The sequence below is a fragment of the Zeus faber genome, assembly GCF_960531495.2.
Source record: "Zeus faber genome assembly, chromosome: 17".
NCBI lineage: Eukaryota > Metazoa > Chordata > Actinopteri > Zeiformes > Zeidae > Zeus > Zeus faber.
Window position 1 is genome coordinate 29,387,394 of NC_137204.1, and position 12,085 is coordinate 29,399,478.

Sequence of the window (12,085 nt, forward strand, 5' to 3'; positions counted from 1 at the left end):
AATAGTGATCCGTTTCCGCCGTGGACCGCGACAGCGGCGATGGGGGTGTGTGTGTGTGTGTGTGTGTGTGTGTGTTCGTTCCTTAAAACGTGAAAGTACTATTTTTGCAGATGTACACACTTTAACTTGTAGGGAACAGTGTGACGTGTAGGAATGCCCTTGATGATGACGTAACGAGGCGCTGTCAGGCTGCGAAGCGACGTCATCCAGCTCCGCTCACCTCGTTGCTTGGAAACGTCAAACGCTGCTGCGGCGGCGAGGAAATGAAAGCGGCGCCGTCTCCGCCTTCTCCTCCACCCGTTCAGTTACCCCGCAGCGCCACAATATATGATGTGTTCACATAATACAGAATGTGCATTCATTTCTATACAGTATATACTGTCTGTATGTGTTTATCTGTGCATGTATATAAATATAAATATATTGCATATACGGTGTATATATATATACACACATATACTGGATATAAAGTTTATATATACTGCATATACGGGATATATATACTGTGTGTATATATACAATATATGGCGGGTGTTATATATATATATATACGTATATATATATATATATATATATATATATATATATATATATATATATATATATATATATATATATATATATATATACTATTTTTCTTACATTCTTTATTAAATGTAAATAAATATTAATTAAGAATTTAAGGTGCAATGTTTAGAGTTTGGGGAACGGACTTGTCAGAAATGGAATATAATATTGATAAGTGTGTTTTAATTAGTGTATAATCTCATGAAAATAAGAATCGTTATGTTGGCGTTTCCTAAGAATGACGCCTTTATCTACATAAGGAGCGGGTACACTTCACAGAGGCCTCCATGTCCCACCCCAATGTCGCAGCACCATGTTGCACAGCACATGTTACAGCGCCATGTTGCTGCCCCATGTTGCACCCCCATGTTCCGCTGCCATGTTGCAGCAACATGTTGCACCGTCATGTTCCACCGCCATGTTGCAGCGACATGTTGTACCCTCATGTGGCACCGTCATGTTCCTCCGCCATGTTGCACCCTCATGTTGCACCCCCATGTTGCAGCGCCATGGGGGGGGTCACTTCGCCACTAGATGGCACTAAATCCTACACACTGCTCCTTCTGTCCGCCTGTCTCTCTGTCAGTCAGTCTGTCAGTCTGTCTGCCTATCAGTCTCTTTGTCTGCCTGTTTGTCTGTCCGCCTCTGTGCCTGTCTGTCCATCTGTCTGCCTTTCTTTCTTTCTCTCTGTCTGCCCGTCTGTCTTCACATTCCTTTGAACGGCTGCATGATGGACAGAAGGTGTTCGCTGTGTTTCTGGACGTTCTTCTCTTCTTCCTGCAAGGTGCGATCTAGGCCTGGAGGGAGGCAGCGGCCTGGGACAGCTCCATGGCTCTGGCAGGAAAAGATAATTAATACATAACAAAAGACAAAGAATGGTGATGATAAAAATATAGACAATAATAAAAATACAAGAAACAATAAATGATTAACAATGAATGAAACTCCAATTATTTTCATTTTTTAAATTGCTGGACATTCTGTTAAGAGACGCACTCTTCCCTTGTACACACTGAAACGCCGGAGGCGAGGGAATTGTGTCGGTGCACTCGGCGTCTCCGCAGACGCAAACTTGACCACCGTTACCGGGAATATTTCTTACTAATGAGCGTTCACTGTGCAACAAACTGGATGAACTTCAGCTCCTGTTGGGGAATAGAGAAACTTTTCATCGTCCTTTGAGACGTGGCTGTTTGGATCGATACCAGACTCTGCGCTGCAAACCCCCACACTCACACTCACATACATCTACATATACACACCACGATAATGTATATAGTGGTGTGTATATGTAGATGTATGTTTTATTTATATATTTAATGTATATAGTAGTGTGTATGTGTTGATGTATATGTTATATATTTTATAAATATACATCTTGCAATGCACCTGGACATATCATCAGTTTTGTATCCTGGGTTCATTAGGTGTTTCATGTCTGCAACTGACACCCTTGCTCAGGCGACCCAGCCGGGTCTGATCAAGTCCTGGTAGCACTACCTCACCCACGCCTCTCCTCTCCTGATCCACAGCCAACTTGTGGCAATTTCAGCTGCCTCTGTGATCATCTTTATGTCCTTTCGCTTCCTCATTCCTGTGATGCCCAGCATGTTATAGGCCATACAGAGGGACTGGCCAGCAAACCCTCTGCTCCCTACTTTGATGGGCTCACACCTCGCTCGCCACCCATTGGCACGGCACTGCTCCACCAACTCAGCATACTTGCCTTTCTTCCGCTCATTGGCTTCCTCGATGCGGTCTTCCCAAGGGACAGTGATTTCCAACAGGATGACCTGCTTTGAGGCTTCTGAGAGCAGCACCATGTCTAGCCTCAATGTTGTGACGGCAACAGTTGCTGGGAACTTAGGTTGCTTCTGCAGGTCGAAGGCTATACTTTCCAGAGCTCAGCCCATGTAACCTTTCGGTCCATCGGGTGGCACGCTCCTCCTCGACTGAAGCTCGTACGTCCTGCTGGATCATGGCCCTCCTATCCTTCCCCTTCAAACTAATCGTAGCATGGTTTTGAGCTACTACCAAGGCCAGCCCTTCAACTTGTCACCATGCCCACCAGTGAGCTGTATCTCAGACGAGACTCAGCAACCTCAACGGCCTCTGCTGCCTTCCACTTCCGACCTCTTCTGACCTGGATGCCGGCCAGGTAGACCTTTCGGTCACACTTTATTCAGGCTCCTGATGGGGAGCTTCAGCATGTTGTTCTTACCGTACAGGGTGATGTTGCTCAGGCTTCGCGGAAGACCCAACCACTTCCTTAGGAACCTACTGACTCTCCTCTCGAATCCCTCAAAGGTGGAGATCAGGACTTCGTAGACCAAGAGAGGCCAGAGGATCTGTGGAAGGATGCCATGCTGGTATATCGAGGGTTTAAACATGCCTGGAAGGCCTGACTTGTCGGTCGCTTGGATGGCTGCCGTGTCCCTTAGGCTGCTGTTAAACACTTTTCCCAAGCTTTTCACTAGTTTCTCGCTGATCGATGGTATCAGGGTGCTGCCAACCCTGAAGTGGTACTTCGACGCTCTTACCCTTCTTCAGCCCTAGGGATTTGGATTTCATTGGCTTGAAGCTCATGCGAGCCCAAGTGATCAGGTCCTCCATATCCTTCAGGATCCACCTGCTCCCCGGGACAGATGTAGTTGTCACGGTAATGTCATCCATCAAGGCCCTGATGGGAGGTTGTCAGACACCAGACTTGGTTAGTGGTCCTCTGCACTCAACCTCAGCTGACTTCCCCTGCATGTTCATGGCGAGCGCAAAGAGGATCACTGAAATTGTACATCCAGTGAAGATTCCCTTCTCGAGCTTGATCCACTCCAATGTTGTAGTCCCGGAGGAGACCCTCCAACTGAGGGACTCAGTTGGAGGGTTGGACTACTACAACTGCTGTTGTAGTAGTCCAGTTTGAGGTCTTTGAACTTGCCTGGGACATGGTGCTGGTTAAGAACCTGCTCAACCAGCTTGTGGGGAATCAAGCACAGCACCACCAGGTCCCCCTTGTTCTTCTGGGCTTCCTGGATCAGCTGGGTAACCATGCCTGTGTGCTCCAGACAGCGTGGAACCTTTGGGATCCCGCCTTTCTGGACCAAGGTGTCGATGTATGAATTCCCTAGGAGGAAGTATTGTATCAGGCGCCTTGACACAATGCTGAAGAATATCTTCCCTTCAACACTGAGCAGCGAGATGGTTCTGAACTCGTCAATGTTCTTTGACTTCTCCTACTTTGGAATCCACACCCCTTCCGCACACCTTCATTGATGAGCAACACTGCCCCTACTCCAGATCACCTTCATGGTCCTCCAGAGGCTGTGGAGTAGCTTTGGGCAGTTCTTGTACACCTTATAGGGTACCCCACTCGGTCCTGGGCCTGCCTTTTTGACCACCTCCTGGATCTCCTTCAAGGTGGGCTCCTTTTCCTCAAAGTTCAGGGTTGGTGCAGGAGGATTAATCAAGGACTTGCTTTGGCCCAGATCTTGCTCCCTGTCAGTAGCTGTCAATCTCAGATTTGGAAGAGGTGAGCTGCCCACTGCGCTTCTGCCCCAGCAGCTGTTTAGTAAACCCAAAGGGGTTAGCTAGAAAGGCAGTCCGCTTCCTGGCCCTTTCCTTCCTCTGCCTCCGATGCCAGTTGGCTCTCTTCAAGGTAGTGAGTTTCTTGTGGAGAGCGTGGCGCAGCTCTGAGAGAGCGCCCCTCTCCTCCTCACTTGCCTCCTTGTACTGTTGCGTCAGGGTTTTCAGCTCCTTCCTGAGTTGGAGGATCCTGGTCGCTCTGTTGCTCATGGCGTAGGGGGCCTTTGCTATATATAAAATGTCTATGGCGGTGTGTATATGTAGATGTATATTTGTTATGTGTATATATACACAGTATATATAATGTATATAGTACTGTGTATATGTATATGTTATATGTATATATAATGTATATAGTGGTGTGTGTATATGGCGATGTTATATGTACTGTATATATGATGTATATAGTGGTGTGTATATGTAGATGTATGTTTTATGTATATTAATGTATATAGCAGTGTGTTTATGTTATATGTACATACAATGTATATAGCAGTGTGTATATGTAGATGTATATGTTGTTTTTATATATAATGTATATAGTAGTGTGTACACGTAGATGTATGATATATGTACATGACCACCTGGCTGTACGTTGCAGAGCTCCTGGCTGCAGGGGAACCCGGCGCTGCCTCCCTCAGCTCGTACTTCACGTTGGGGACTTTGGTCGCAGCAAAGCTGAAACCAAGAGACATGAAACTAAGAGTGGAAAGTGAAACAGAGGGTGAAACCCCACCTGTTCAGGGAGAATGACAGACAGATAGACAGATAGACAGACAGATAGATAGATGGATGGATGCATAGAGTAGCTTCTACATTAATACTGTTAGACAGATAATACCGCACATGGTGTCTCCTCTTTCTGACTGTGCTGACTGCATACACTACTGAGGACAGTCCACCCAGTTAAGTTTCATCGCTCTGGGTGCGGACCAGCCCACATACACTCAGCGGAAATAAAAAAAACAATAAAAATGTTATTTTTAACTGTAGATGTATTCATTTCATTTCATTTCATTCGTCCTGTGTATCTAATTTGAGTGAAGAGCAACTGGATTGATTATTTCTCTCCTATATATATGGAAGAATCCAACGAGCGGAGGCAACTCTCTGCTTCTGTATTTTTGAGAAATTTTAAAATAAAAGGCCTTGAAAATATGCTGTGGATAGAAAACAACCATTCACTGTTCACAAAATTATTAGACAAATCTCAGGTAAGAAATAAAAGAAAACACCACGATTCCACAGAATCATTCAACTGCAAAATGGCAGTACGCCCACCTCAAGACATCGCCCATATGGTTTCACAGCATTCTGATGTGGAATTTCAAAATAAAGGACCTTCAAATTATGGTACGGAATGAATACAGCCATTTAATGTATATTAATTAGACAATCTTCAGATTAAGATTTAAATAAAACTCTGCGTTTCCACAGAATAATTCTACCTCTCACCCAATGTTGGTATACAACCTCCAAAAGTGTTATGGTATGGTATGGAAACAGGGTAGTCTTTTCTGTAAATTAAGTGCAGTGAGACACTAACAGTGACTGAGAGGCTGTGCCCATCATGCGCAGGACCTTCTTTGTTTCATTCAATTAGAAAACGGAGGAAATAATTAAATCCACAATAAAAACTGTTTTTATTTGGCTCTGATCTGAACTGTGGAGTGCGATTCCCAGCGTAATGGTACGGTCCACATTAGGGGTGTCTGAAATCCTGTTACTGGATTCTTCCAGGCATGAATAAGGGAAATATATTGTAATGTTTATGATGACAGGTAAGAAGGATGTTGACATGTACCCCCGACCTTTTGTTTTCACAAAAGGGTCCAAGTTTAAATTAGGGGGGTCATACCCCCCAAATGGTTTGGGAACTGTACTGCTCAGGACAGGCGGGCTCTGCAGAGGGTTGTGCGTTCAGCCCAACGTACCACTGGAACAACCCTCCCCTCCCTGCAGGACTTATACAAAGGGAGGTGTAGTAGCAGAGCTGCAACATCATGAAGGATCCTCACCACCACAACAATGGACTGTTCCAGCTGCTGCGGTCGAGCAAGAGCCTCCACAGCCAAACAGCGAGAACAGAGAGCGAGCAGAGCAAATGGCAGTGATTTAAACAGTGCGATGCTGCCTCCTGGCGGCGAAGAGCGAGCATCGCACCGTGTGCCATTTGAGATACTCGCCACTAGGTGGCGGAAATTCACCGAAAAATCAATAAATTCCTCAAAAATACACCATAACTCATATTTTTAATGTCAAAATGAGGAACGCTTCACGAATTTGCGTGTCATCCTTGCGCAGGGGCCATGCTAATCTTCTCTGTATCGTTCCAATTTTAGTATATGTCCCACCGAAGTGGGACAAATGTTAATTGCATGAGAGCTTTACTTATAGCGGTGCAAAGGGGAGCGACATATATAATGGTGTCGGGCTTCCTGCGGCGCTCTGGGGAGCCTTCGCGCGCTCTGAATGCGGATAAAAGACCGAAAACCGGTCACCGAGGCTTATTTGGATGACGAACAGGACCCTCCGGAGGGTTGAGGAAGTTCTGGTTCAGAAGGTTCTCTGGTGCATGCTGGGAAATCCAGGCAAATTAGGTCGTACGTCGGCCAGAACCGATTGGTGGATGAGAGACAACGAGCCGAGGCAACCCCGCCTTATCTCTCTCACGGTTTGACCACATTCCTTCCTAATCTACACGAATCATATCAACTCTAACATAATCCTTATCTACTCAAGTACAATCTAATCAAATTATAATCTACTCCAATCAAATCCCAATCTACTCTAACCCTATGTAATTGAATTCTAATCGAATCCAAATCTACTCTAATCCAATTAAATTTTATGCCCATCTATGCTAAAGTGCTCTATTGTAATCTACTCTAATCCCAATCTAATCGAAATCAAATCTGATATCCTCTAATCTACACCTAATATAATTTACTCTAATCCAATTTAACCGAATCGAATCCCAATTGATTCTGGTCCTAATCTATTGTTATCCAATCTAATCCTTATAAAATATGATCCAATCCTTATATAATCTGATCCTAATCTAATCCAATCCAATCTGACCCTAATCGAATCAAACAAAATGTATATAATCCTAATCTACTCTAGTTCAATCAAATCATAAACTGCTTTAATCTAATCTAATCTCATCCAAATATAATCTACTCTACTCGCATCTACTCGAGAAGGAGATGCCCGAACCACAGTGGGATCCACAGGGATCCACAATTTATTGATTTTTCGGTGAATTTCCGCCATCTTTCTGCGAGCAGCGCAAATGGCAGAGTGATTTAAACAGTGCGATGCTGCCTCCTGGCGGCGAAGAGCGAGCATCGCACCGTGTGCCATTTGAGATACTCGCCACTAGGTGGCGGAAATTCACCGAAAAATCAATAAATTCCTCAAAAATACACCATAACTCATATTTTTTATGTCAAAATGAGAAACGCTTCACGAATTTGCGTGTCATCCTTGCGCAGGGGCCATGCTAATCTTCTCTGTATCGTTCCAATTTTAGTATATGTCCCACCGAAGTGTGACAAAAGCCAACCGCATGAGAGCTTTACTTATAGGGGTGCAAAAGGGGAGCGGCATATATATGGTGTCGGGCTTCCTGCGGCGCTCTGGGGAGCCTTCGGGCGCTCTGAATGCGGATAAAAGACCGAAAACCGGTCACTGAGGCTTATTTAGATGACGAACAGGACCCTCCGGAGGGTTGAGGAAGTTCTGGTTCAGAAGGTTCTCTGGTGCATGCTGGGAAGTCCAGGCAAATTAGGTCGTACGTCGGCCGGAACTGATTGGTGGATGAGAGACAACGAGCCGAGGCAACCCCGCCTTATCTCTCTCACGGTCTGACCACATTCCTTCCTAATCTACACGAATCATATCAACTCTAAAATAATCCTTATCTACTCAAGTACAATCTAATCGAATTATAATCTACTCCAATCAAATCCCAATCTACTCTAACCCTATGAAATTGAATTCTAATCGAATCCAAATCTACTCTAAACCAATTAAATTTTATGCCCATCTATGCTAAAGTGTTCTAATGTAATCTACTCTATTCCAATCTAATCGAAATCAAATCTGATATCCTCTAATCTACACCTAATATAATTTACTCTAATCCAATTTAACCGAATCGAATCCCAATTGATTCTGGTCCTAATCTATTGTTATCCAATCTAATCCTTATAAAATATAATCCAATCCTTATATAATCTGATCCTAATCTAATCCAATCCAATCTAACCTTAATCGAATCAAAGAAAATGTATATAATCCTAATCTACTCTAATTCAATCAAATCATAATCTGCTTTAATCTAATCTAATCTAATCTCATCCAAATATAATCTACTCTACTCGCATCTACTCGAGAAGGAGACGCCCGAACCACAGTGGGATCCACAGGGATCCACAATTTATTGATTTTTCGGTGAATTTCCGCCATCTTTCTGCGAGCAGCGCAAATGGCAGAGTGATTTAAACAGTGCGATGCTGCCTCCTGGCGGCGAAGAGCGAGCATCGCACCGTGTGCCATTTGAGATACTCGCCACTAGGTGGCGGAAATTCACCGAAAAATCATTAAATTCCTCAAAAATACACCATAACTCATATTTTTTATGTCAAAATGAAGACTTCACGAATTTGCGTGTCATCCTTGCGCAGGGGCCATGCTAATCTTCTCTGTATCGTTCCAATTTTAGTATATGTCCCACCGAAGTGGGACGAATGCATGAGAGCTTTACTTATAGGGGTGCAAAAGGGGAGCGACATATATAATGGTGTCGGGCTTCCTGCGGCGCTCTGGGGAGCCTTCGGGCGCTCTGAATGCGGATAAAAGACCGAAAACCGGTCACTGAGGCTTATTTAGATGACGAACAGGACCCTCCGGAGGGTTGAGGAAGTTCTGGTTCAGAAGGTTCTCTGGTGCATGCTGGGAAATCCAGGCAAATTAGGTCGTACGTCGGCCGGAACCGATTGGTGGATGAGAGACAACGAGCCGAGGCAACCCCGCCTTATCTCTCTCACGGTCTGACCACATTCCTTCCTAATCTACACGAATCATATCAACTCTAACATAATCCTTATCTACTCAAGTACAATCTAATCAAATTATAATCTACTCCAATCAAATCCCAATCTACTCTAACCCTATGAAATTGAATTCTGCTCGAATACAAATCTACTCTAAACCAATTAAATTTTATGCCCATCTATGCTAAAGTGCTCTATTGTAATCTACTCTAATCCCAATCTAATCGAAATCAAATCTGATATCCTCTAATCTACACCTAATATAATTTACTCTAATCCAATTTAACCGAATCGAATCCCAATTGATTCTGGTCCTAATCTATTGTTATCCAATCTAATCCTTATTAAATATAATCCAATCCTTATATAATGTGATCCTAATCTAATCCAATCCAATCTAACCTTAATCGAATCAAACAAAATGTATATAATCCTAATCTACTCTAATTCAATCAAATCATAAACTGCTTTAATCTAATCTAATCTCATCCAAATATAACCTACTCTACTCGCATCTACTCGAGAAGGAGATGCCCGAACCACAGTGGGATTCACAGGGATCCACAATTTATTGATTTTTCGGTGAATTTCCGCCATCTTTCTGCGAGCAGCGCAAATGGCAGAGTGATTTAAACAGTGCGATGCTGCCTCCTGGCGGCGAAGAGCGAGCATCGCACCGTGTGCCATTTGAGATACTCGCCACTAGGTGGCGGAAATTCTCCGAAAAATCAATAAATTCCTCAAAAATACACCATAACTCATATTTTTTATGTCAAAATGAGGAACGCTTCACGAATTTGCGTGTCATCCTTGCGCAGGGGCCATGCTAATCTTCTCTGTATCGTTCCAATTTTAGTATATGTCCCACCGAAGTGGGACAAATGTCAACCGCATGAGAGCTTTACTTATAGGGGTGCAAAAGGGGAGCGACATATATAATGGTGTCGGGCTTCCTGCGGCGCTCTGGGGAGCCTTCGGGCGCTCTGAATGCGGATAAAAGACCGTAAACCGGTCACCGAGGCTTATTTGGATGACGAACAGGACCCTCCGGAGGGTTGAGGAAGTTCTGGTTCAGAAGGTTCTCTGGTGCATGCTGGGAAGTCCAAACAAATTAGGTCGTACGTCGGCCAGAACCGATTGGTGGATGAGAGACAATGAGCCGAGCCAACCCCGCCTTATTTCTCTCATGGTCTGACCACATTCCTTCCTAATCTACACGAATCATATCAACTCTAACATAATCCTTATCTACTCAAGTACAATCTAATCAAATTATAATCTACTCCAATCAAATCCCAATCTACTCTAACCCTATGTAATTGAATTCTAATCGAATCCAAATCTACTCTAATCCAATTAAATTTTATGCCCATCTATGCTAAAGTGCTCTATTGTAATCTACTCTAATCCCAATCAAATCGAAATCAAATCTGATATCCTCTAATCAACACCTAATATAATTTACTCTAATCCAATTTAACCGAATCGAATCCCAATTGATTCTGGTCCTAATCTATTGTTATCCAATCTAATCCTTATAAAATATTATCCAATCCTTATATAATCTGATCCTAATCTAATCCAATCCAATCTAACCCTAATCGAATCAAACAAAATGTATATAATCCTAATCTACTCTAGTTCAATCAAATCATAAACTGCTTTAATCTAATCTAATCTCATCCAAATATAATCTACTCTACTCGCATCTACTCGAGAAGGAGATGCCCGAACCACAGTGGGATCCACAGGGATCCACAATTTATTGATTTTTCGGTGAATTTCCGCCATCTTTCTGCGAGCAGCGCAAATGGCAGAGTGATTTAAACAGTGCAATGCTGCCTCCTGGCGGCGAAGAGCGAGCATCGCACCGTGTGCCATTTGAGATACTCGCCACTAGGTGGCGGAAATCCACCGAAAAATCATTAAATTCCTCAAAAATACACCATAACTCATATTTTTTATGTCAAAATGAGGAACGCTTCACGAATTTGCGTGTCATCCTTGCGCAGGGGCCATGCTAATCTTCTCTGTATCGTTCCAATTTTAGTATATGTCCCACCGAAGTGGGACAAATGTCAAGGGCATGAGAGCTTTACTTATAGGGGTGCAAAAGAGGAGCGACATATATAATGGTGTCGGGCTTCCTGCGGCGCTCTGGGGAGCCTTCGGGCGCTCTGAATGCGGATAAATGACCGAAAACCGGTCACTGAGGCTTATTTAGATGACGAACAGGACCCTCCGGAGGGTTGAGGAAGTTCTGGTTCAGAAGGTTCTCTGGTGCATGCTGGGAAATCCAGGCAAATTAGGTCGTACGTCGGCCGGAACCGATTGGTGGATGAGAGACAACGAGCCGAGGCAACCCCGCCTTATCTCTCTCACGGTCTGACCACATTCCTTCCTAATCTACACGAATCATATCAACTCTAACATAATCCTTATCTACTCAAGTACAATCTAATCAAATTATAATCTACTCCAATCAAATCCCAATCTACTCTAACCCTATGAAATTGAATTCTGCTCGAATACAAATCTACTCTAATCCAATTAAATTTTATGCCCATCTATGCTAAAGTGCTCTATTGTAATCTACTCTAATCCCAATCTAATCGAAATCAAATCTGATATCCTCTAATCTACACCTAATATAATTTACTCTAATCCAATTTAACCGAATCGAATCCCAATTCATTCTGGTCCTAATCTATTGTTATCCAATCTAATCCTTATAAAGTATAATCCAATCTTTATATAATGTGATCCTAATCTAATCCAATCCAATCTAACCTTAATCGAATCAAACAAAATGTATATAATCCTAATCTACTCTAATTCAATCAAATCATAAACTGCTTTAATCTAATCTAATCTAATCT